Genomic DNA, 27,248 nt, shown 5'->3' on the forward strand with positions numbered 1-27,248 from the left:
AGGATAAGTTGATGCTTGTCCAGATGCAAATGGCTCAAGCTCAGCCTAGCGGAGGGACACTAGGAAGGAAGCAGGGAAATAACCAAGGAGGGAACCAGAATGTCCAAGGTCATGGAAAACCTAAGTCAGTCGATCCCAAGACAGGAATGGATGTGGCGACATTGAAGAAGACCACTGCGTGTCATCTTTGTCACCAGGTTGGACATTGGAAACACGAGTGTCCCTTGAATCCAATAAATCAGGTGCAACAAGAAGGAGAGATAGCTCAGGTACCTGTACCTGAGGTAGTTCCCACAGTGACTAGACCAAGATTGGTGAAAGGGGGGACTATTAGTCCGCAGGTGCAAGTTCCCCAGCCACCTAGAGTTCAAAGTGTTCAGCAGGTTGTTCGAACCTATCAACAGATGCCCTAGTTCGAAGGGTATGAGGAGTTCGGTCCAGACCCGTTGGCATGACGGTGCCTGAGAGGGGAGGAAGACTGCACGCTTGGAGCAGTCTTGGAGGTAGACCAGAGGGGACCATTCATAGAAGTTGATGTTGATGATCACCCTACCACCTTTTTGGTTGACACTGGTGCTACCCGGTCTACTGTAAGATCAGCCGTAGTCCCTAACCTACCTCTCTCGGGACAATCAATCCAAGATGTTGGCGTAGCAAATAAGAAATTGGCCAGCCCATTGACCGAGCCAATTCCTGTGAGAATAGGAACATTCCGAGATCGACACCAGTTTGCAGTGTGTGACTCAAGTCTGGTTCGCCTGCTAGGGAGGGATCTGTTGTGTAAATTGAATTGCACCATTTATTGTACACCAAAGGAAGTTGAAGTACAGACAAATGATGATGCGACCTTTAAGGTTGCAAATCAGCACGTGTGTATAGAAATGTACCCAGCACTGACAGTGGAGGAACTTCCACTTGACTTGAGGGATTCTGTGTCACTTGATGTGTGGGACTTCAGTGGAGAGGAGATTGGATTGATCAAAGGTGTAGGGGAGCCAGTGAAGATACAGGTCAAGCCGAACACAGAATTCCCTAGGACACCCCAGTACAATTTGTCACCCGAAACTATTGCAGGGATCAAACCCGTAACCGAGTCTATGATCAAGCAGGGAATTCTGAAAGAGATCATGGGCAGCCCATGTAATTCACCTATCATGGGACTACAGAAACCGAGTGGGAAATTTAGGATTGTGCAGAACCTGCGAAAGGTCAACGCGATAGTTGTTCCATGTTGTTTGGTGGTATCGAATCCATCTGTGATCCTGTTTCAAATCCCATATGAGGCTGAGTGGTTTACAGTGATCGATCTGTGCCAAGCATTCTTCTCGATCCCACTCCATGAGGAAAGCCAATTTCTTTTTGCTTTCCGGCTGAAGAACCGTGTGTTAACGTGGTGTCGTATCCCAAAGGGGTATATAGAGAGTCCATCGATCTTTAATCAGATCTTGAAGAAGAATCTTGAAGGACTTGTGATGCCGCAGAACTCTGTTCTGGTGCAATACATTGATGACTTGTTCATTGCTTCAGAAACCGAAGACGCTTGCAGAATTGATACCATTGCTTTATTGAATCATTTGGCAGAGAATGGACACAAGGTGTCCCCAAATAAATTACAGTATTGTCTCAGTGAAGTGCAGTATTTGGGTCACAGAATTGAGAAGGGCAAGAGAAAGGTGTCACCAGATCGCATTGAGGCCATTATGAATAAGGCCCAACGGCCACCCCCAGGACGCCCGATAGTTTCGGGCATTGATTCCTTGTCCGAACCTTTGTCGCAATTTGCTGACTTTTTTCTGAGAGAATCGGTGATTAAACAGACATCTTATGTGCAAGACACAACCGATGTTTTGAACATGATTAATGATTTGGACTTTGACCCTTCGCAACAATTCTTGGTCACAATTGACATCGAGTCGTTATACACGAGTATACCCCAAGAGGCGACGCCGGTGGCAGCAGCTCGGGCTCTTGGGGCTCAGGAGTGGTTTTATGACACTCCCCAGTCATTTGTGCTGCAATGTGTAGAGTTGGCCCTGACCCGTAACTATTTTTGTTATAAAAATGATCTATTTTTGCAAATATTGGGCACTTCAATGGGCGCAACTTTTGAGCCGAGTCTGGCCTGCATTTATGTAGGTCAGTTTGAGGATTATCATTTGTGCCAGTCCTCTAACCCCTTCCAGAGACATATTTGCCTCTGGAAGAGGTATATTGACGATGTTTTATGCATCTGGTCAGGACCTTACAGTTGCTATGTGAATTTTTGGAGTGGTTGAATGGTCGAGATGAGTGCCTTAAGTTCACCTGGAAGATAGATCGTGAGAGAGCCACGTATCTCGATCTTGACATTAGAGTACTTAATAACAAACTTAGTACAAGTGTACATCAAAAGCCCACTGATAAAAATTCATTACTTCACTATCAGTCTTTCCACCCGAGAGCTCTGAGGGATAATCTCCTGGTGGGGCAATTCCTCAGGTATCGTAGGAACTGCTCTTCGACTAATGAATTTTTACAACAATCCGAGAGCCTGACTGAAAAATTGGTTCAGCGAGCATACCCAAGAAAAATTGTCACCAGAGCTCGAAAGAGGGCCCATAATACGCCTCGAGTTGTTCTTCTCGAACGAAATAGTAAAGAATCTAAGGCTTGTCTACCAGAGGTATTAACGTTTGACCCCCTCTCTACTAAGATCCGTCAAGCAATAAGAAAACATTGGTCATTATTATCTACCAATGAATTCCAAATGCCACAACCTCGATTTGCGTTCAAACTAGGCCTGGGCCAAAATTCCGTTCCGTTCGCGGAAGTTGCGATATTTTGGCATTCTCGCGTTCCGCGGAAAGCGCGAAAATGTCAAAATTTCCGCATTCCGCAGCTTAGCGATAATTTTTTTCTTGCTCGCGCTGTAAAACAATACATTCTCGCGCGCGCGCGATCGCCTTACCTGAATCCCTGCGTTCTCCGACAAGTTTTCTTGACCCGGTCGCGTTCTCCACGAGATGTTGGATTTTGGTAGCCATTTTGCGCTGTCTCGCGAGAGTTCGCGGCCGCATTCAAGTCATTTTTCACGCGATCACGTCATTTGTCGCGCGATCAGGTATTTCTTCTCGCGATCATGCACCGCGCGAGTATGAGAAGATTGAGATCTCGAACATGTCATTCTACATCGCGAGCCAGAGAATGACGCGGGCACATGAAATCGAACGCGAACAGGAGAAAGAGACCGCGAACACGTCATATCCAACGCGACAGGGACAAAGAAGAGAACGCGATCATATCGTTTTCGACACGCCGGCGGAAGTAATGTGAAGCTGGAGAACTCAACAATGTAAAATTTACAATTTGGAGAGGAATATCGGCTCTAGCAGCATGAAACCATCTGCAAATACTGATTTTGGATGAAAAGAACTCCTTACATTCACATTTGGCTTTCCTTTTTTGTGCAAGGACTCCAGGAGTCATTTTTTTTTTACAAAGTGGAGAGAGGGAGGAAGTGACACAGATTCTCCAACTTCCTGTTCCTGTCCAGCAGGCTCCTCCCAGTGCTTTGTCCATCTCCTGCTCATTCTGCCTTTGGATTTGGAGCTGGAAAGATCTCTCTTTTTGTCTGCTGCATCATTGCAATTGGATTTCAGGATTTTTGGAATAGGATATTTTACAAGTAAGTGGTTGTTGTGTTTGATTGTGGGCATTGCAGTTGTTGTGTAACTACAATTTATTTTTGATAATTAATTATCATCATTCCTTTTTTTTTTTTTTAATTTATTTTAATTTTGTGGGTTGTAGTAGTAGGCCCGAGCTAGCCATGGGCATGGCCTCATGGGTGTGTGTGTGCATGATGAAGCAACTGTTCCTTTTGTTTTTTGAATATATTTCATTTTCAATCACATTTAGGGCATGGATGGCATTGGATTGAGTTGGGGAAGTGTGTATTTTGGGGTGGCCTTGCTGATGTTGTTGGGGCTCTCCATGTGGCTGGTGGCCATTTTGAGGCCTAGGCCTGCAAGCTTGCCTGGCCTTGTCTGCCAGCAGGCCTGCTTTCATCCACTGCTACCAGAGCAGGTAGCCACAGCTTTAGTAATCTACTGTTTTCTGTGTGTTCTGTTGATTTTAGACATCATTTTGGGCATGGATGGCATTGGATTGAGTTGGGGAAGTGTGTATTTTGGGGTGGCCTTGCTGATGTTGTTGGGGCTCGCCATGTGGCTGGTGGCCATTTTGAGGCCTAGGCCTGCAAGCTTGCCTGGCCTTGTCTGCCAGCAGGCCTGCTTTCATCCACTGCTACCAGAGCAGGTAGCCACAGCTTTAGTAATCTACTGTTTTCTGTGTGTTCTGTTGATTTTAGACATCATTTTGGGCATGGATGCCATTGGATTGAGTTGGGGAAGTGTGTATTTTGGGGTGGCCTTGCTGATGTTGTTGGGGCTCTCCATGTGGCTGGTGGCCATTTTGAGGCCTAGGCCTGCAAGCTTGCCTGCCCTTGTCTGCCAGCAGGCCTGCTTTCATCCACTGCTACCAGAGCAGGTAGCCACAGCTTTAGTAATCTACTGTTTTCTGTGTGTTCTGTTGATTTTAGACATCATTTTGGGCATGGATGGCATTGGATTGAGTTGGGGAAGTGTGTATTTTGGGGTGGCCTTGCTGATGTTGTTGGGGCTCGCCATGTGGCTGGTGGCCATTTTGAGGCCTAGGCCTGCAAGCTTGCCTGGCCTTGTCTGCCAGCAGGCCTGCTTTCATCCACTGCTACCAGAGCAGGTAGCCACAGCTTTAGTAATCTACTGTTTTCTGTGTGTTCTGTTGATTTTAGACATCATTTTGGGCATGGATGCCATTGGATTGAGTTGGGGAAGTGTGTATTTTGGGGTGGCCTTGCTGATGTTGTTGGGGCTCTCCATGTGGCTGGTGGCCATTTTGAGGCCTAGGCCTGCAAGCTTGCCTGGCCTTGTCTGCCAGCAGGCCTGCTTTCATCCACTGCTACCAGAGCAGGTAGCCACAGCTTTAGTAATCTACTGTTTTCTGTGTGTTCTGTTGATTTTAGACATCATTTTGGGCATGGATGGCATTGGATTGAGTTGGGGAAGTGTGTATTTTGGGGTGGCCTTGCTGATGTTGTTGGGGCTCGCCATGTGGCTGGTGGCCATTTTGAGGCCTAGGCCTGCAAGCTTGCCTGGCCTTGTCTGCCAGCAGGCCTGCTTTCATCCACTGCTACCAGAGCAGGTAGCCACAGCTTTAGTAATCTACTGTTTTCTGTGTGTTCTGTTGATTTTAGACATCATTTTGGGCATGGATGCCATTGGATTGAGTTGGGGAAGTGTGTATTTTGGGGTGGCCTTGCTGATGTTGTTGGGGCTCTCCATGTGGCTGGTGGCCATTTTGAGGCCTAGGCCTGCAAGCTTGCCTGGCCTTGTCTGCCAGCAGGCCTGCTTTCATCCACTGCTACCAGAGCAGGTAGCCACAGCTTTAGTAATCTACTGTTTTCTGTGTGTTCTGTTGATTTTAGACATCATTTTGGGCATGGATGCCATTGGATTGAGTTGGGGAAGTGTGTATTTTGGGGTGGCCTTGCTGATGTTGTTGGGGCTCTCCATGTGGCTGGTGGCCATTTTGAGGCCTAGGCCTGCAAGCTTGCCTGGCCTTGTCTGCCAGCAGGCCTGCTTTCATCCACTGCTACCAGAGCAGGTAGCCACAGCTTTAGTAATCTACTGTTTTCTGTGTGTTCTGTTGATTTTAGACATCATTTTGGGCATGGATGGCATTGGATTGAGTTGGGGAAGTGTGTATTTTGGGGTGGCCTTGCTGATGTTGTTGGGGCTCGCCATGTGGCTGGTGGCCATTTTGAGGCCTAGGCCTGCAAGCTTGCCTGGCCTTGTCTGCCAGCAGGCCTGCTTTCATCCACTGCTACCAGAGCAGGTAGCCACAGCTTTAGTAATCTACTGTTTTCTGTGTGTTCTGTTGATTTTAGACATCATTTTGGGCATGGATGGCATTGGATTGAGTTGGGGAAGTGTGTATTTTGGGGTGGCCTTGCTGATGTTGTTGGGGCGCGCCATGTGGCTGGTGGCCATTTTGAGGCCTAGGCCTGCAAGCTTGCCTGGCCTTGTCTGCCAGCAGGCCTGCTTTCATCCACTGCTACCAGAGCAGGTAGCCACAGCTTTAGTAATCTACTGTTTTCTGTGTGTTCTGTTGATTTTAGACATCATTTTGGGCATGGATGGCATTGGATTGAGTTGGGGAAGTGTGTATTTTGGGGTGGCCTTGCTGTTGTTGTTGGGGCTCTCCATGTGGCTGGTGGCCATTTTGAGGCCTAGGCCTGCAAGCTTGCCTGGCCTTGTCTGCCAGCAGGCCTGCTTTCATCCACTGCTACCAGAGCAGGTAGCCACAGCTTTATTGATCAAGTGTTTTCTATGTGATCTGTTGAATTTTTAGACATCACCTTCCTGAGAGTGTAGTGTGGCTGTACACAGTACTAGTAGTATAACATAGCTCTAGTTAAAAAAAATTCATAAATGGCTAGACTATCTTTTGTTTGCACTAGTACAGTACTAAGTAACTGAACCACAAAAACAAATGCAACATTTCACTGATGTTCTTCTCCTGTCTTCTTTGCTTTTAGGTGCACAAAAGACAGAGTAGGAGGTGTCATCGGCATCACCTGGCTACCCGTTGTACTGCCAGCCAGACAGAAGTCCTGCTGCGCATCACGCCCACGTGTGACCAGAACTTGTTGTGCATCTGCCTCCTGCCTGACGTCGGAATAAGATGGCCCCAAAGAAAGGTACCAGGTCCAGTACCAAGAAAGTTGCTGGTGAGAAGAAGGAACAGAAAAAGGAAGTGCCATTAACCACGACTGGTGGTGTGCCGGCCAAGGTTTTTTTTGGCACCAAAGCGTTGTCCGGGAACCAAGCTGGGAGCAGCACAGCGGTCCAGCAACCCCACCAACCTAGGCCCAAGGGCTTTACTGTCGCAGAGGTAGCCAGTCTACTAACGGGCAGCGATGTTGAAGAAATGTCATTACCGCAAAGTAGTACACAATCAAGTTCAACGCAGGCGCAAACTCAGCAGATCAGTGTGCAGCCGCCGCAACAAGAACAGCAGCAGCAGCCGGCGCAACCAGAACAGCAGCAGCAGCCGGCGCAACCAGAACAGCAGCAGCAGCCGGCGCAACCAGAACAGCAGCAGCAGCCGGCGCAACCAGAACAGCAGCATCAGCCGGCGCAACCAGAACAGCAGCAGCAGCCGGCGCAACCAGAACAGCAGCAGCAGCCGGCGCAACCAGAACAGCAGCATCAGCCGGCGCAACCAGAACAGCAGCAGCAGCCGGCGCAACCAGAACAGCAGCAGCCGCCGCAACCAGACCAGCAGCAGCAGCCGCCGCAACCAGAACAGCAGCAGCAGCCGCCGCAACCAGAACAGCAGCAGCCGCCACAACAGCCCACCATAGTAGTTGTTGCTCCTGACGTAGGGGCATTTCAGGAAATCGAGCTTCCTGCAGACAAAGCGGAGCGAAGTCAAACCACTGTTTCAGAACATCTATTGTCTTCCAGACCACCAGCAAGGAAAAGGAGGCTTAGTCCATCATCTTCTTCTTCAAGCCCCGCTTCTGATGATCGTGATGACACTTGGGTCCCACCAGCTCGGTCTGAGAGTGAAGTACGCCACAAGACATTGCTTCTGAAAAGGAAGGTCCCAGAAAAACTTAGAGTTATGGAGGTAGATGTAGAAGAGGGGGGTGATGATGTTGATGAAGACGAGCCAGTCATCACGCACATTACTCCCGCCCCAAAGGGATTGGAGACCGACATTCTAACCCTATCCAGAAAGGCTGCTACTGAGTGGGATGCAGCACGGATCTCACCAACACAGGTTACACCACCACTACCTCCAGCTGCCATATTTTCCAAGGCCCGGCAGGGACCTACATCCAGCTCAACCACCTCAGTAGGAAGTGGTAGTAAAAGTCACAGTGTAGGTGGACAGGGTCACATATTTTCAAGGACCCCCTCAAGTTCATCTGGTGTTGAAAGTGGCACATCCAGCAGTGCCAGAAAGTTCTCCTCCCCAGTTTGGGACTTCTTTTCTGTTAGCGCCAAGGAGGAGAACATTGCTATATGCGCAATTTGTCGGCAAGGTGTTCGGCGTGGTAAGCTTGGTACAAACTATGGTACCGGAGGACAAGCAAGTCATCTCAGAATACACCACACTATTGTGTGGGAGGATCACCTACTTAAGTTAAAAGAAAGTAGGAAAACTAAACCCTTTGAAGTTGGTCAGGAATCAGGGAGCGATATTATTGTGGTGGCAGGTGAAGAACAGGGAGGCATTTCTAGCCCTGTCTCCAGTAGTGCAGTCACTGCAGTGGTAACGCCCACATCCTCCTCAGTAACATCAGAGTGGCACCGCAGTAAGAGCCATACTCAGAGTGTGGGTGAGACACCAAGGCGACCGGCGGCGAGTACCTCAATGAGACAATCTGTGTCGTTGAGCCTTAGTGGGTTAATGGCACCACTAAGGAAAGTAAGCCAGCCTACCATTGACAGCATGTTTAGGTTGGAGGGGCAGTTCCAACGCAACCACCCAACGGCACGATTGTACAATGCGAAGCTGGCTAAAATGTTAGCGCTGGACCTTCTTCCTTTTTCATTTGTGGAAGGGGTGGGTTTCCTTGAATTTGTGTCTGCCATCTGCCCGAAATGGAAAGTTCCAAGCCGGTCCTATTTCGCAAGAATTGCTGTTCCGGCACTACATCATGATGTGCTGGAATTGGTTGGACAAGCTTTGCAGAAGAGTGCTGTGCACAATATCCACCTGACAACAGACATGTGGACCAGTTGCCAAGCCACAGATTACATGTGTATCACTGCACACTGGATCTCTTTTGTGGGGGTTAAAGATCAACTATCTGCACGAGGTGTTGTTGACACAGCTGCGATTTTTGAAGGTACTCGGAAACATGCAACTGTAGCCATGTTCGCCATGGAGAAATCTCATACGGCTGAAAACATTTTAGAAGAGTTTCGCACCAAGGTTTTGGAATGGCTGCAGCCCAGAGGGCTTGGTATTGGTTTTGTTGCCACAGACAATGGCAGTAATGTACTTAAGGCCATGGAACTTGGTTCCTATTTCAGGGTTCCGTGTTTGGCACACTGCATAAACATTATAGTGCAAGACTTTCTGAAAAAAGAACCCATAGTAAGCAATTTACTGTCCATCTGCCGAAGAATATGCACTCATTTCAGCCATTCTTTTAAAGCTCGGAAGCAGCTGAGGATCCTCCAACGTGAGCGTAGGGTGCCAGTCAAGGCACTCATCCAGGAGGTGGCAACACGTTGGAACTCAACGTATTACATGCTTGATCGTCTGTACGAACAGCACAGGTCACTCAATGATTATGTCTGGTACAGAAGCAGTGATGCTAGTGTTAAAGGCATGACCCTTCAGAGGGAGCAATGGACCCTAATTCAATGCCTGACTGAGATGCTGTCTCCTTTTGAGGTCTTCACACGTGAAGTCAGCAAGGAGGACTGTACAATGGGCCAAGCGATCCCATTGTTGCAAATGCTAGAGCATGAGCTGAATAATGTGTCTGAATCCTACAAAGGTGTAGAGGACAGAAGGCAAGCCCATGACTTGGTGGAGAGCTTATCCAGGCGCTTATCAGAAAATGTAAGGATACAAAATAAAATTTTGTCACAAGACCATTACATTTGTGCCACAATTCTGGATCCACGTGCAAAATTAGGACTATTGCTTTCTTTTTCCGACACTGATGTTGCCCGCTACAAAAGTTGTATAGCTGAAGCAGCCATCAAGTTTGAAAACGAAGGGCTGCTAATTAAAAGCCCGCCACATCAACCCACAACAAGTACTGATACTGAAGCAGGCCATGCAGAATCAAGTGCAACTTCGTCGGCTGAGGGCAGTGCGGTTGGCTCACAATCGCAACACTCACCATCACCATCGACTACAAAAACAATAACTGGATCATTCAGCCGAGTACAATCATTATCAGATTGGTATGTAAAGATGGGCCGTAAGCACAGTGCTGATGCACAGAAAAAACAGCACAAAAGCTTACCAGCAGCAACCCTGAACATTGAGCGGATGGTCCAGGCCTATCTGGACGACCCAACAGAGGTGTACGTTGATCAAAACCCAGTGCAGTATTGGTATAGGAAAAGGTCTGAATGGCCACAGCTCAGCAGGCTGGCAATAAGCTATCTGGCTTGCCCTGTCGCAAGTGTCTCTTCCGAACGTGTTTTCAGTGCTGCTGGTTCCATTGTAACCTTGAGAAGGACCAGTCTATCTCCCAAAAACGTGGAGAGGTTAACAATGATCAAAATGAATCAGCACTTCATACCACCGAATTACACAATGCATGAATCAACAGAGGAAGATGAGGACAGCGGCTCAGGTGACGGAAGTATTGTGTCAGATGATTACCTACTACTGGACGATCCCCCAGAGTTTGAGGACGAGCTATACTTCCCTGACAATTAGGCTCGCACTTACTGTCTTCCTCCCTTTTTTCCCCCTTTGTTTGTGTCTGTTGTTCCGGTTATAAACTTGTGAATCGCAACCAATGCATTATCACCGTCTTCTAATCTTCTAATTTAAGATACAAGTTTCAGGTGTCTGCCATTTGACACTACAGTCCTCAGAATCCAGCTCCTCCGCTCGATCATACTGCATCTCCTGGTCAATTCCATTTCCCTCATGAATGATGATTGGATGATGGTAACAACAAATTCAAACTTTCCTCGTCCTTCCAAAACAAGTGGACCATGAATCTGATGACTTCTATAGCTATCCTCCTTCAGAGCCGAGAGAGACTGGCCATTAACTGAAAATAAGATGCAACAGGTAATGATTGATGCCATGCATTGTCCGCAGAAAAGCAGACTGAGTGATGTAGATTTTGTTGTGTGTGTTGCGCATGAATGAATTGATGTAATTGTGCACTGCCACTAATCAACTTTCTACAGAACACACTAGTAATTACTAATTTTCCTCTTCTGGCAAACAAGAAATGTGTACTTCTCTCCTGCATCTTGGTGATACATTGCTTTTAATTCAATACAGGAAGGGCACTCACTCAATCTGCGCAATGCAAATGACTGTGACTTAACAGCACCGTCCATCATGATGATGGCGAAAGAGACGGCCTGCAGCGTTAACGAGATGAGATGCAACAGGTAATGATTGATGCCATGCATTGTCCGCAGAAAAGCAGACTGAGTGATGTAGATTTTGTTGTGTGTGTTGCGCATGAATGAATTGATGTAATTGTGCACTGCCACTAATCAACTTTCTACAGAACACACTAGTAATTACTAATTTTCCTCTTCTGGCAAACAAGAAATGTGTACTTCTCTCCTGCATCTTGGTGATACATTGCTTTTAATTCAATACAGGAAGGGCACTCACTCAATCTGCGCAATGCAAATGACTGTGACTTAACAGCACCGTCCATCATGATGATGGCGAAAGAGACGGCCTGCAGCGTTAACGAGATGAGATGCAACAGGTAATGATTGATGCCATGCATTGGCCGCAGAATAGCAGACTGAATGATGTAGATTTTGTGGTGTGTTTCGCATGAATTGATGTAATTGTGCACTGCCACTAATCAACTTTCTACAGAACACACTAGTAATTACTAATTTTCCTCTTCTGGCAAACAAGAAATGTGTACTTCTCCTGCATCTTGGTGATACATTGCTTTTAATTCAATACAGGAAGGGGACTCACTCAATCTGCTGCGCAATGCAAATGACTGTGACTTAAACAGCACCGTCCGTCATGATGATGGCGAAAGAGACGGCCCGTTAACTTAAGATGAGAAGTAACAGGTAATAAATGATGATAATTAATGGCATGCATTGGACACCTGACTCTGAGCTATTGATCTTTGTGTTTGCGTTGTTTGTTGTGCACAAAGTGAATGATGTCAAAGTGTACTAGTGTTAATCTATCTTTCTGTACACAATAAAGAATGACTCAAGTCAGTAATATTTATATTTCTACTCTTGTTGTGTTCTAAAAATTACACTTGTACTGCAGGCCGATCTTCAGTCAGTAGAAGTATCAGAGCTGATGATGAAGTCAGGAGGATGTTTCATGAGTGGCATAAAACGGAAAAGCCTAAAGGTAAACACGTGAACCACAACCACAGCACACCCAAATGTCTGTGTAGAAGTTGAATAGAGTGTAGCGGTGGGATGACTGCAGTGCATTGATTTTACTAACTTTAACTGTAAAATGCTATGTCTGGAATGGATAATGTGCTTTGCGTTTGTCCAACTCTTTGAGAGAAAAAAAAAAAGGACTCTAAAGTGTTAACGTAGGATGTGCTAATGGTAAGCACTGTGGGCCTGATCTCTCCTGTTACTGTTGAAGGTCTATGCTGGAAACAGACTACAGTAGAGATGATGCATATGCATACATGCCACCTCGGAAAGTGTTCTTGTTGCACTACACCATCACTTGTGCATTTGTTTTCACTTTCTTTCTGAATATCCCCTTTGGTTTTCAATCTAAAATTACAGGCCGGGCCTTGTCCAAAACTTTGTAAAACATTACAATGCATATTAATTACCTTACCAATCAATCACCTTTTTATTCCAGCCGGGCAGTGGCGAGTGGTGAGGCGACACACCCAAGATTGATGGACGAGAGGAGCAAGAGGAATGCCGAGATGCAAAAAACCAGTCCACATTTTTGACCAGGATAACACAGTAACAGTATCCACTTTTCACTTCTTTTAAATAATTTGATTAATATCTTGTATACATTCTTTACAACAGTGTGTTCTTGGAGTTGTTATTATCAATCATCATTACGTTTGCTCTGTGTTTACGATTCTTCACTACCAATATTTAAAATTTCTATTTGCTATCTGTTAAAGTTTTAAGGCCGGAACAGAACAAGAAATAGAAGTGTATGTAATCCGGGTCTCATCATGCATGCATTTCCTTTTTTATACCTTAACATATGGAATGGATATGGTATGGTAGTCTTCAATGATTGTCGTTTGTTTGTCTATGTATGCATACTGTTTTTCTATGTCAAACCTTTCCCAAAATCCCCCTTCCCATCCAATCAACGGACCCTAACCCTCTTCCCCCGGGCTGTGTGACTTATTGTCGAGGTGTAACTAAATTAAATGTACACCAATACTTAATCACACACTTGCTGGGGCGGATGTGGTGAAAGCAACACTACTTCAATTTCAATGCAGAGCGATGATCTTCTTCTGCTTGCCCACCCATGAGTAGGATATTTCACAGGTTATTTTATTTAACAAAGGAACATATACCTCAGCATGAATTGCCGGCATTGATTTGATTTGTTTGTTGTCATTCCTCATATACAGCACTAACTGTTAGACTGTAGGCATAGCCAAGTCGACAAAACTATAGTTTGTAACTCTGTCTAGTAGGCTATCCTCATAATATCCAGCATTCATTTTTTTTGTCAAATATTTGAGCATATAATTGTTGCTCGGTAAATTCTGTGATGTACTTCATTCAACTACTCCTCTAACAGTCTCTCAAAGGCGATTGACTATCTCCTTTTCTTTTTTTGGAAATGCTGCTACCCTGCCAGTGTATACTACTACTATACTACCACCACCACCCCAATCATGGCATGTATGAAAAAGGAAACCATCTTCACCATGCAGCCAGTGCTGTGCCACAGTTGGACATAAACATCAAGCACCGGTAAGAGAGAAGTTTGGGGGAGGCAGAATCAATAATGGACATGTTGTCAATGATGTCAGTTTCAAACACCACTCCAAAGAATGCATAGTAGGACCAGTCAATGAGTGAGGTGTGTCGCATCTATCTGTTTGTGTCTTATACAGTCAGCAAATTATTGAAATCAAACACACGCTATGGGCGGCCATGCACCAGCAAAGAAACAGTGTGATGTAAAACAGTTACCCCACCTACAAAACATTAACAACATTGCATGTAACATAGAAAAATATATTTAATTGACCCTAACAAATAAACTAAACCCACAAAAGCTGACCCACCCCCCTCCCTAACCCCAACGACTGTCCATAGAAATAGAGAACGCCCAAACGAGTGAGGAAACAAACAGGAATTAAAAAAGGGGCAGTGACAGGGACTAACTGGTGGGGCGGGACTGGAGGAGGACACGAATCTGGTCCTCTAAATGGGCGACGCGGCGTCTAAGGCCGCGGCAGTTGCAACCACAGTGGGGGGGGGCACCGGAGATGGCACGGTGGCGGCGGGCAGCCGCCAGACGGTGGCGCCGTACCGCTGGAGGGCGGTGGCTGGGGCCCGGGGCACTGGAGGAGGCTTCAATTGCTGCTGCACTCTCCTCCTCCTCCTCGGCTAGGACCACCAGCCGCCGGTATTCCTGCTGGATTGCCTCCAGCTTCCGGCGCCGTGCCTTGGCGGCCAACTCCTTCCGGTTGATTTTCGGAGTAGCTGTGTATCAAAAAGAAAAAAACAAGACAATTGTAAAATATAGTCTTAATAAAACAGTAGGACAAGGTAATTATTTATACACATAGTGGCATGGTAGAGTAGCACTATAAAATAAAGCACAGTAGTACATAACATTTTAAATGTCGCCCGTCCTTCTTCCTTCCACCTGTCTTACACTTTTTAGTTGAACAGTGCACCAGGTGCTCTTCTCCATAAAACTTTCAAAGCGGAGTTGAAATCAGATAGATGAGGCCATTGGTTACTCAATACTCTGGCTCCTAGTCCTATACCAATTAAAGGGAATTCTAGTCTTCTAGTTCACTCTTCAAACGTCCCCAAGAACTCATACTTACTTACGACATCGGATAGCGGGCGGACTTTGTCCGCCCGCCATCCGACTGCTAAAAAGGGTGGGGGTCCCGTGGGGACAATTAATTAGGATGATGCGCCCGGCACAGTGACGCTGAAAGCAATGCTAAAATGTTGTGCTGCTTTTCCAAGCACAACATGACGGGCCTCGCACGGAGCCTGTCACGTTTTGCTTTGAAAGTCGGGGGGTACCATAGCATCGGTAGGTACCCTCCATGGGGGCCCCCAAGCATACTCTGCAATGTGTGCATGCCTTTCCGTGGCGGACGGTAATGCCGCCACGCAAAGGCATTCCAAAATGCAGATTATATGGCTGCCGGTGTGGTGAGAGAGACACCACCGCCATATTGAACCCTTTTCCGCCTAGACATGTCTGAATATTTTCTACAGGGATGGCGGGAGGTTTGCCCCTGCTGTGACGGCAGTGAATTCCAGCCAGCCCGGCGGGGGCAATACGCCCACCATCCTAATGGGGCCCTAATTCACAACTTTACAGTATACATATACATACAGTACACCTTTGCAGTGAGTGTGCTGTCAAGTTCAACAATAGTTAAAGATTATGAATCTAACTTACCACCGCCTGCCACTGGTGCTGCCACTCCCCCTCCGTTGCTATCTGCAACTGCCGCATCCTCGCCCTCTGCGTCGCCTTCGCTGGCCCCAGCAATGGTGGTCGGTAGTGCGCCTAGAAAACATTACACATTTATTAGGCAACATATACACCTCCCCCCTATTGATCAGTAGCAAGGTTGAAAAATGAGTTAATACTAACATAAATCACTAGTACAAATCAGGTAGTAGTAGAGTAGACACTAAGTTATATGATCATTGTAGCATTTGCTTGATTAGCCCTAGCCATGCACATGTGACGTTACCTTTACCTTGCAGCTTCTTAAGACACCTTTGAGCCCACATGACCTGCCTCACACTGCTACTGTCTAGTCTACGCGCTGCGTACAGGCGGTCAACAAACATTAACAAGCCACTTTTTTAGGAAGAACTGGTGTACTACTGTTACTGTTAGTCCATATTGCTTATCCATAGATGCTACACTTTTTGGCACGGCTGAGAAATGCTTGCAAGTTGCAATATACTAACGCACACCATTTCCTTTTTTCGCATTACAGACGCAAGATTCGCTTCTACGAACCAGAGCTTCTGAACGATGCACCAACTACCAGTACTAGGTTCTTCTGAGGTGAGGGGTCCCTTCACTCACATCTTCATTTATAAATGTATATAAACTAAATTGCTATGGGATGGTGGTGCTGCCTTCCACCACTTCAGTTATCATGATTTAATTCCCAACTGTATTAGTGTAACAATGTATTTTGTTTTAATGTTATTGATTTGCCGGTTGGTGCTGCTAAGATAACAGTGTACAGACCTTCTCAAATTGAAATAAAAATTTTAAACTTACATAGACTTTGTGGTATTTGGTGTGGAGTGGACTAACTTACACGATTGAGCAAATTAAAGTAAGGGTGTGCATGTGAATTGCTTCCACGACAGAGGTTGGGTGTGTTAATGTTCTGGGTTGTCTACTTGTTGGTTGTCTTGGGGGGAGGGTTCCGAGACCTAATAGGTATGACAAGACAGTACTATAGTCAAGCAGTGGAATTGTGGTGGGTGCGGAATTTCTGATTGAGGTGTGCAAGGAAGGTCCAACCTACCATCACCAACATCCTATTTTCTGGTGCAAATGTATGTGCAAGATCCCTACAACAGTTGTATGTCCTATAGGGTATCATATCAAAATATTAAGAAATCTGGTAGGGCTGTTGCTGTGAATTTTCAAAGCCTAAACATCAACAAGAGTAAAAAGTAGTACAAGACAACGACCCAACGGATTGTACGAGCTACTGGTGAATATGAGTTTTATATTACAACCTTTCACAAAGAGTGGCACTGGGCAAGACTAGCTACTACAGTACAGACAGACAGACTGATAGTATGTAGTAGTACTCAGTCATCATAGCGGAGGCAGGGATAAGCTTTTTGAAACCGTACAGATCGAAGGATAATTGGTGGTAAAAAATAGCATTTGGAAACACACTATAGTTCGGGAGAAATGGGGCAGTAAAAGTTATGGAATAAGAAATATTATTAAAAACAAGAAGACTTACTGGGGCCAGCAGAGGAGCCCTCAGCGGTGTCCTCCTCGTGGTGTTCCTGTCCCGCCGACTGCCCAGTCCCTGCCCGTCTGCCCCTGGGTGCTGATGAACAGGAAAGATATAAGAAAGACAAACATTGATGGATGGTGTCAACTTAAGCAAATACAATTTTTTTCAACAACGGTCAAAAAACACTAATGTAAACAATTGCAATAACTACATTGACCGATCTCATCTGGTCAACATGTAATATCGGGGGATTCGCAGTTCGACTACTTAAGTTACTATTTATCAACAGTAATCCATTCTTCCATTCTGATTCCAGAAAACTAAGTTACAAGTAAGCCTAAGTATTAGTACAACCTACCACCCAACCTAGCCCACCTATTCCAGGCATGCCAATTGTACATTAAGTATGCATTTCGACTGTATTCCTCAACAATGTGTATGATCCAATCATGGAGGACACATTAACATGACTACATTTTTTGTATATACACAATTTTGGTTTGATTGATGCTCATCTGCTACTGCTAAGTAACTGCAAAGCCTACCTCCACTCATTGAACAAACTAGAAAGGTTCTAAAGACTGGCGTACTAGCAGCACGTCACGTAACTGAGTGAGGGGGCATCACGCATACCACTAACCAATTAGAAGCTCATACAAAGTACCTAAACCTATGTATCAATCCGCCCCTATCTATTAGTGACAGGACAAAGTAAGGAGTGGACATGAGTCACTGTAGCATTACGTAACTTAATTTCTCTAAAATAAACTCGTAAAGAATCACGCTAAGCAAGCGCAAACGCAAAGCTGCAAACAAGTAAGATTAGTAGTAGCGCAGAAGAGCACCTGTGTCATAATCACAGAAGACTTTTAAACATTATTAACCTGGAATGTATTGCAAGCAGCAACATTCTATCTGGTTGGAAGGAAAAAAAGATATTCGCAATATATAACATAGAGCAGAAGAACAGAAACAAAGTTGTAATAATTAAATAGGTACTCACCAAGCCCCGGGACCTCCACTCCTAGCAGGTCCAGCAGGTCCTGCTCACGGTCCAGGATGTCGGACCACCGGTGCGTCAGCTGTGCCTGGGTGCGCCGGACCCCAGAGATGCGAGACACTGCCCGGCGCACCTTCCCCCACCGCTGCCGACGCTCCCGGAGGCCGTACCCGGACCCAGGCCTGCCACCTGCTGCCAGGGTTGAGGGGAGGTGGCGCTGCACAAAGAAAATTAGTGCAGCCCACTCCGCCTCCCCAAATAAGGCCCGTGCATGCACCCCTTGTGGGCGCCGCCTTCCGCAAGGAAGGCGGTCGCGGCTCTGGCTGCGCCGGCGAACAGCCCTGCCCTTGGACATGGTTCTGGGGACGGGGCGGGAAAGAAAAGGTAAAATAAATAAAGGAGTAAAGGAAATAAATAGCAGGCAATACAAAGAGAAAAAGTAGCTAAAAAACAAAAAAAAAGGTACACAAAAACCAAAAATATAGAGGCAGGAAAATAGTTAGAGAAATAATAAGTAATAAAGATCCGAAAAAAGTGGCTATAAACAAAGGATTGAAAAGATTTAGGGAGGATTGAAAATCAGGCCCCAGAACCATGCAATAGAGTGGAAAACAAGATGGCCGCGCCCGTTGCGACCACGTGGGCAAGTTCGCGCGATATTTTCTCCCTGAGCAAGCAAAAAGCAACGCGATCAAGTAAAAGCGATCGCGAACAGGAAATATCGACCGCGAACATGCATTGCGCGACCCGGAACAGGAAGTAAACAACGCCAGAGGGCGGGACAAGTGAAAACAAGATGGCCGCGCCCATGAGCGACCGCATGGGTAAGTTGGCGACCCGCGAACACGCAAAAAATACCGCGAACAGGCGGCAAAAAACTTCCGCATCTTCGCGATATTTCCGGCGTGTTTGCGGAGATTTTCTGCAATCTCGCGATAATTTGCGGAGGTTAATTCCGCAAATTCCGCCCACCCCTAGTTCAAACGTGCCCAGAATTTAAAGGACAGATTGGTCCATACAAGACCTATGCAGAGCACTGTCAGTCACCCCCTACCGTCAGGTCACCACCCATGTGGATGTTGCTCAGTTTGTGAGTTAACAAGAAAAACTACTGAACTTCAGTTGTCTGACGGGAAGATGTGGTATCTAAAGAAGTTCAGTAACTGTAATTCTACAAATGTGATCTACAGACTGACCTGTCCTTGTGGATTGCACTATATAGGCTTGACCTTCCGTAAGGTTAAGGTCCGAGTTCAAGAACATCTTAGCACAATCAAGGCAGGGAAATTGACAACACGTCTGGTACAACACTATAAGGAACATTCACATCACCATAAAGCATTAAAGTGGGTGGTTTTGGAAAAAATAGTGGGCGACGCAAATAATATGGACCAAAGACTTGCTGTTAAAGAAGCACGCTGGATTTTCTCAGAGAAGGTCGACCAGATCGGCCTCAACGATCAGATTGAGTGGAATAAGATCAGTAGATGAGATGATGACAGGGTGTGGTGTATGGTTATTATCATACCCAATAAGGGAGGTCTTTTTATACCTGGCACTATTGTGGCACTACAGGGGTAATATCATACCCAAATGAGGGAGGCCGTTTGATATTTGGCACCACTTTAGCACTACATGTAAAGAACTACTGTAGTACCCACCCTTTTACCTATTATGGGCTTGTTCTCTCCTGTCTGATTGCTTTGTTCAGCATTATAGGGAGTTTAGTGCATGCTCTCTCGTATAATTTTGGAATATGTTGATATCCTAAGATGGCACCCACAGTTTCTTAGTTGAGCTTGAGGCTTGAGCGGGGTTCATATGACCAGGGACATGCTCAGATGAAATCTGCAAATATCGTTGTGATACTGTGAAAGATGTTCACTTATATGATATAATGTGGCTTTGAAGCAGTGTATTCTGGTACGATCTTTTTACTCTCACTCTCACAATTTTGATTACATAGCGCTGGGTATACCATCTGACTCACTGCTGTGGATTTACCACTCCAAGATGGCGCCCGTCCCGGTCCGAGCTTCCCTGAAGCCAGTGCGGGAGGTCACGTGATGATGTACGCTGTGTTGGTGAGCGTTTTCAATCTGTTTAAAACGCCCCACGGCCGTGTTTGGAGTCGCGGGTTGATTCACCGATCGGGATCTCCTTGGAAGCGGTAAGAGTGTGCGTGCTGAGTTTGATTGGCCGCATGAGCAAGGAGGATTAGGCTTTGTATGGGGGCCGATCGATATAGATGTAGGATAACGACTAGGTCGGTTTTGCCCCTTGGACTCTGACTACACGATGGGGCTATACATTCCACCATAAGAAAGAGACCTGAAAGCTGTATGATTTTAAGGTGTTCTTGGGGCCGCTATGAGAGTAATCACCAGTAATGAGATACAGAGAAACTGTTTGAGAGCCTGTGAAGGTTGTCTGGTGCCTCGAGTAAGCTGAAATTGATACTATCTTATGCTGTATCGTCACTTGATGGTATTTGTAGATAGAGACTGTTGTTGCTCTCTATATATACTGGATGGAACATATGATTGATATTCCTGATTGATAAAAAGGTGTATACGATACACATCCCTACACCATAGTGGGAGCCGGTATGCGGGCCCGCAGCTCCTACTAGGTAAATATCTTAATAATGTGATATGGGCCACTTGTCAATCTAGGTGGCCATAAGCTCAGTCCATATCTGGACTGAAGAGAGCCTGTTGGTTTTAAAATATCTCTAAATGTCTGTTTCTCTCTTTTTTCTCCTTTGTTGTTTGTGTCTGTCAGTCACACTCCTTTTTTTGTGATATTAGATGTCCAGGGAAGTGACTGTTGACCTCGGTCGCCCTGATGAATTTGCCATAAGACAATTGGCAATGAAACATGTTGGCCGTCATCAAAGTGGTTTATAACATGCTCTGCTTTTAATTTGGTGTTGACTCACAGTTTGGAATAAAAGAAACCAGTTGTTGTGAGTCTAATCCAATTTTAACGTGAGATATTTTGTGTCTCACTATTTTCACGGGGTCTCTATCTTTCAGCACTTTTTTCTTTACTGGACACACTATACAAATATTTTTTTAATGGAGAAAGTTATCAATGATGACATAAACATGGGCAAGCTGGTGAGAACCAACCAGTAGCTCCTCTGGTGGTGCACTCGTGAGATACTTTCTCTCTTCTCTACACTTTTTCTGAGCACATACAAACTAATAGTTGGGGGTATGTGTTCTTTTGAGTGGACTGACTGACCGTTATTTTATGTTTCCTTCTTGTCCTGCTATTTTAAAGGTGATGGGCACTGAGGATATGGCCAGATTATGCTATAATGTTAGTAGGCTGAGGTTTTAGATAAAAATATCTTCCCTCATCGTTTTCCTTAAGACATATTTTAGCAAGTGCCTATATCTGCCAGATCCTTGTTGGATTGATACTCATTAAGTGGGGTGTGGTCTGGCAGATTGTTTCCCTCTAGGGCTCTTTATTGAAATGCCATTATGAATATGCCTGTGCCCACCACCCAGAGAGAAGTCAGAATGTTCTGGGGGATGATTGGCTACTGTCACCAATGGATTCCCAACTTCTCCTTTGAAGCCTTTACAACGGCTGATGCACAAGGATGTGAGTGATCCGGTACCATGGGACAATGATTGCTTGATGTCATTTTTAAGGCTGAGAGAAGCCGTGTGTCGCACTCCAGCTTTGGGAATGCCTGATTACAACAAGCCTTTCACATTGTTCTGTTGCGAGAGAGAAGGTTGTGGATTGCCAGTTCTGCCACAGAATCATGGAGGTGTCCGTAGACCAGTTGCCTACTTTTCAGCTACTTTAGATCCCGTAGCTTCTGCATTGCCCGGATGTCTTAAATCCGTTGCTGCAACAGGTGTCAGCATTGAAAGGTGTGAAAGTATTGTAATGGGACATCCACTTACAGTTTACGTGTCACACTCTGTTGAACTGTTGATGACAAGGACCAAAACACAGCACCTCATGAACAACAGATTAACACGCTATGAGCAAGTTATACTTGCTGCAGAAAATGTGACTTTGAAGAGGTGTTCTGTTTTGAATCCTGCAACATTGATGCCTATTCCAAATGCCGATGGTGTAGAATGTGAGGATCACGAATGTCTCGATTTGACTGAACTATGCACCAAACCGAGACCAGACATTGTTGATGAACCACTCCCTGGCCCTGATGAAATTTACTTTGTGGACGGTTCATGTTTAAGAGACGATGTTGGTCGATTAAGAGCAGAGTTTGCTGTATGTACCATCACAGGAGTGGTTGAAGCTGCCTGTTTAGAGGGAGTACACTCCGCACAGGTAGCTGAAATCATTGCTTTGACCCGTGCCTGTTTGGCTGCTGATCAGATCCGGATAACGATTTACACTGACAGTCAGTACGGGTTTGGTGTGGTTCACGACTTCAGGCTGTTATGGTCACAGAGAGGATTCATGACATCTTCAGGTTCACCCATTAGAAATGGGGAATATGTGAGACAATTGTTGGAAGCATTTCAATGTCCCAGGGAAATTGCGGTTGTCAAATGTTCTGCCCATTGTAAAGGGAGTGACTTTGTGTCTCTGGGAAATAACTACGCCGATGAGGTTGCCCATTTTTGTGCAGAACAAGGATGCATATTTACTGGAGGGTACACTGGAGAAAGCCAAGAAAGAACCGAGCTCAGCATGATGTTAGCCATGGCTGATACATGGGAAGAACTAAAACGATTGCAGCATACGGTTACTGATCAAGAAGGCTGGATAAGATCAGGATGTGAGAAGGGAGATGTGGATGTGTGGGTTTCGAGTGATGGTCGGCTGTGCTACCGGAAAGTCTGTTGAACCCAATGGCAAGATTGATTCATGGTGCAGTACATCTTGGTAGAGATGCAATGGTGCGAGTGTTCAGACAGACATTGTACGATCTGAAGTTTCGTGCAGTTGCTGAAGCTGTGTGTCAGAGGTGTGTTACATGTCAGCAGATGAATGCAGGAAAGAAAACTGCTGTAACTCTGAGTCACATTGGGAGGTCAGGAGGGCCTTTCAATAGAATGCAGTTGGATTTAATTGAGATGCCAAAGTGTAATGGGCTGAGGTACATCCTAGTTGTGGTGTTTGTCTTTTCAAGGTGGGTGGAGGCTTAACCAACACCTAGGTGTGACACGCTCACTTTAGCTAAGCTGTTGTTGAGGGAACTTATCCCTAGGTTCAGCTTTCCAACCTCTTTGGAGTCGGACAGAGGGACACATTTCCACAGTGAGATTATGAAATTGCTCTGTGCTGCCTTGAATGTGGATCAGAGATTATATTGCAGTTATCGACCAGAGGCTTCTGGGATTGTGGAGCAAGTTAATGGGACTTGGAAAGCACGGATGGCAAAAGTGTGTTCTTCGACATCCCTGAAATGGCCTGACACACTGCCCTTGGTCCTCATGAGCCTTCGTAGTGTTCCTGATAAGAGATCGGGGTTGTCGCCTCATGCTATTCTAATGGGGAGGGCAATGCGATTACCAGAGATACCTGCTACTGCTCTGATTAGCATCACAGATGACTTAATTCTCAACTACTGTAAGGGACTGGCTGATGTAGTCCGTTCTGTGTCCCAGCAGCAACTGTTCCAGCCGCAAGTGACCTGTGCCACGACTTGTGCCCGGGAGATTGGGTGCTTGTTCGACAACACGTGAGGAAGAGTTGCTTGGAAGTTCGTTGGTGTGGCCCGTACCAGGTAATACTGGTCACGAACACGGCAGTGAAGTGTGGAGGGTTGCCAAACTGGGTGCATTCTTCCCATACCCGCAGAGTTCCAGCACCCTTGGAAGATACAGCCCCTCTCGTGAATGAAAATCCAGCTTAGGTGGCAGGGCCATCTGAGGGGGCAAATGAAGCTGTGAGGGTTCCTGATGCAGTCAGTTGTGCACTAGATCGAGCTGAAAGGGGTTGTGTCAATCGAGGCCCCGAATTTGACTCGGACGGAGAAAGTATTGCTGTGGGTAGAGTAGAGTCAAATTCTGTCAAAGAAGGAAGTAGTGCACAGGGTACCCAAAGGGAGAGCAGAAGTGCCACAGATGCAGAAGAGGTTTGGCCTGTGAGTCAGAGGCAGCTGAACCTGAGGTTGGCATCCGAAAGAGATCTTGCCCCAGTTTCTGAAACCTCTGAATCTGAACAGAGTGACGGATAACCAGCTTTAGGTAGTTTGAGAAGATCCAGGAAAACAAGAGTGCCGTGTCAAAGGTACGGCTCACCAGAGTGGACATACGCTGTGACTGATGCCAGGAGTGTCGAGCGCAGGGAGGCTGAAGTCTTTGACGCTGGTCAGTGACTCCCCAAATTTGAAACTGGATGTGCTGCTGTTGGTTCCAGGGGTGGAGATCAAAGAAATACTGACTCTCACTATTCCAAATCCACCACATCAGGAATTAGTGGTGCTTCGTTTTGAACTTTTGCAGCGTGTTTTAGAGATTTTGGGAGCTGATCTTATTTTGGACTGAAGGTGAACTTTCTGGTACATAAAAGTTCATGAAGAAGATAACCTAGGCCAGAGTGGAAGAAGAATACATTTAGGGACTTTCCATCAAGACGACGAAAGAGGGCTAGGGAAGTATTTTTGCGTACTTTGTAATTAAGGAACTGAAAAGTTGCAAGCGGATTTCCAGCTCTTGAAGTGTTGTTCGAACTGATCAGCAAGTGACACTCGGAGGAGAAATAGACTCTTAATTGTTGCTGAATCCAAGGACTTTGAGAACTTTGCAAAATCATGGATGCTGGAAATACTCACCGTAGGTCTAAATTAGTGATAGGTACATTTATAGGGTTGGTAAGGGTTTCTATAATCATAATAGTTGTAGCCTCATATATCGTTTCACATGAGCAGGAAGCGAAGGTACAGGGAACACCTATGCCTACCACTTCTAGCCAAAAGGAGGTCACTATAGGAGTTAAAAGAGCTTTACTAATCGAAGAGAGTCGTAGACTTCACATAGATATGTCTAGAAGTGATTTTAAGCTTAATACATATGCAAAGCTGCTATATGAATATGTGGATGCGATGGATGCGAAAGACTGTTATGTGTGCATGCAGTTAACTTCCTCAGTAGATGAGGGTATCAGATACCATCATCTTCCACTAACGTATGGAATTTCTTGTAGTTTGTTGCTTAGTATCTTCTATGAAAGAGGTCAGTTCAAGTATTTCTTTTCCAATTATGATGCAGTACTTCCCGTGGTTCCAGTTTACAAGCATCTGAATAAATACTATTATTACAAGTCAGAGGACAGACTCAGGAAGTATTTCATACCGTTTTTGAAACTGGATACAGCTTATGCTCATCGGCATAATTTAACTTGTTCGTTGTCAGATACAGAGAAAAAGTTTATAGGGCAAGTAGAAGATAGATATAGAAAACTAACTGAAACACAAAATATAGGGCATAGTCCAGTAGATTGGATGATGAGGAAAGATTACATAGATCTAAGGGGAGTTATGGACCCATAGCATTGGACCAAGAGCAAAAGGGGAAGTTGTGTGTGTGACGTTATCAGACGTATTATGAAAAGGTTCCGGTAGGACAAAGTACGTGTGATCATAATATCACTATGGAAGATTCAGCTAAGAACTTTTTGCAAGGCTCGGTGCAAGTGATTCCAACTGTTTATTACGTGTGTGGAAGGAATGCCAATGTGAGGTTGCCTGCCAATTGGTATGGTACATGCTATTTGGGAATTATTTTTCCGAAGATCTATCATGCAGAAGATTTGGAGCTTTTGGAAACTGGACATCATTCTAGAGCAAAAAGAGCTGTGAGTCCAGAGACGGTGATTGGTTATATCTTTGGAGCAATGATACTGAGTTTGGGTGTGGTCTTGAACGATGTGAAGATCAGAAGGCTGGCGACTGTGGTTGATGAGTTGTCAATGAATACAGCAAGGTCTTTGATACTGGTGGATGGAGAGATGTTATCGATAAGGACAATGGTTTTGCAGAATCGCCTTGCGTTAGAAGTATTATTGGCAAAAGAGGGCGGGGTCTGTAAATTATTGAAAGTTCAGGAATGTTGTACGTATATTCCAGACAACAGCAAGGATCTGGAGACATATATAGACAACATTACCACGATTCATCAAGAGATTGAGGATTTGACTGAAGAAAGTGTGTGGGAAAAGATTGGTAAAGGATTTAGTCGTGTGGGAAATTGGTTTGCGAATTTGGGGCAGGGGTTCCTTGGGTTTGTGCTGAAACCCCTCCTTATTGTTGTGGTTTGTGTGATCTGTTTGTGGGGATTCATCAGAGCATATAAGTGGTATAGAAGAAACAGAATTGAAAGAGCTCTCAGAGCAAGTGAAATGCGAATGGCCAGACTGCAGGACAGTCAATATCAGAATATTAAGAATATGGAGAGATTCCGACGGTGGAGGATGGCGACAAGTACTGTTTAGGTCGGTTCTTTCTTCAAGGGAATTGTGTGATGGTGCGATGACATTTCTCATCAAAGGGGGGAACTGATAGAGCGCCACTTTATTCTGAAAGTTGTAGGGGTGCATCATATTCACTGTTAGTCCGCACCCACATATTAACCGAAGTAGTTTAGGTGTGACATAGAAATTGTATCACTAGAATTGTTTAACATAGGTGTGATTAGAAATGTAACCATGTTTCATGAAGAGTAATGTCGTAGATCATTGCAAATGTATTTTTAGTAAATGCATAGTGTTTGATTTTCATGTAATGCAATGTATTAGGTTAGACGTGCACCATGTTTAAGTTGCACGTGTAGTCCGCTTATTTACGTATAAAGGAGTAATGAACTAATGCTTAAAGTGTGATTTAGGAGTTTGTTTAACAGTGTAAAGGCCTGATCGCATATACGTTTAAAGAGAAAGGCCTGTTCATTTCTTATGTTAGCTAAACGTTGAAGGCCGAAAATGATATCCCTTGGTAAAGGCTTTGGGTTTCAGAAGGATGGAAAATCTTAGAAAAGTGAAAAGTTTTTCGTTCCCATGTTTCTGTTGCAGGTGCAAGGACATTTAGCTTGTTAGAGAGACTAGGGGGCATATTATCAAGCCAGGCGATAAAATTATCGCCGCTTTAGCGGCAGAAAACTGCCGCTACAACGGCGATAATGGGCTTAATAATATGCTCTATGGAATTCCAATTGAAGCCCATGTTAGATGTCCTTCACATCTAACATGGGCTTCAATTGGAATTCCATAGAGCATATTCAAAGCCCATTATCGCCGTTTTAGCGGCAGTTTTCTGCCGCTAAAGCGGCGATAATTGTATCGCCTGGCTTG

Source organism: Triturus cristatus, chromosome 5_2 (genome assembly GCF_964204655.1).
Source record: "Triturus cristatus chromosome 5_2, aTriCri1.1, whole genome shotgun sequence".
Lineage (NCBI taxonomy): Eukaryota > Metazoa > Chordata > Amphibia > Caudata > Salamandridae > Triturus > Triturus cristatus.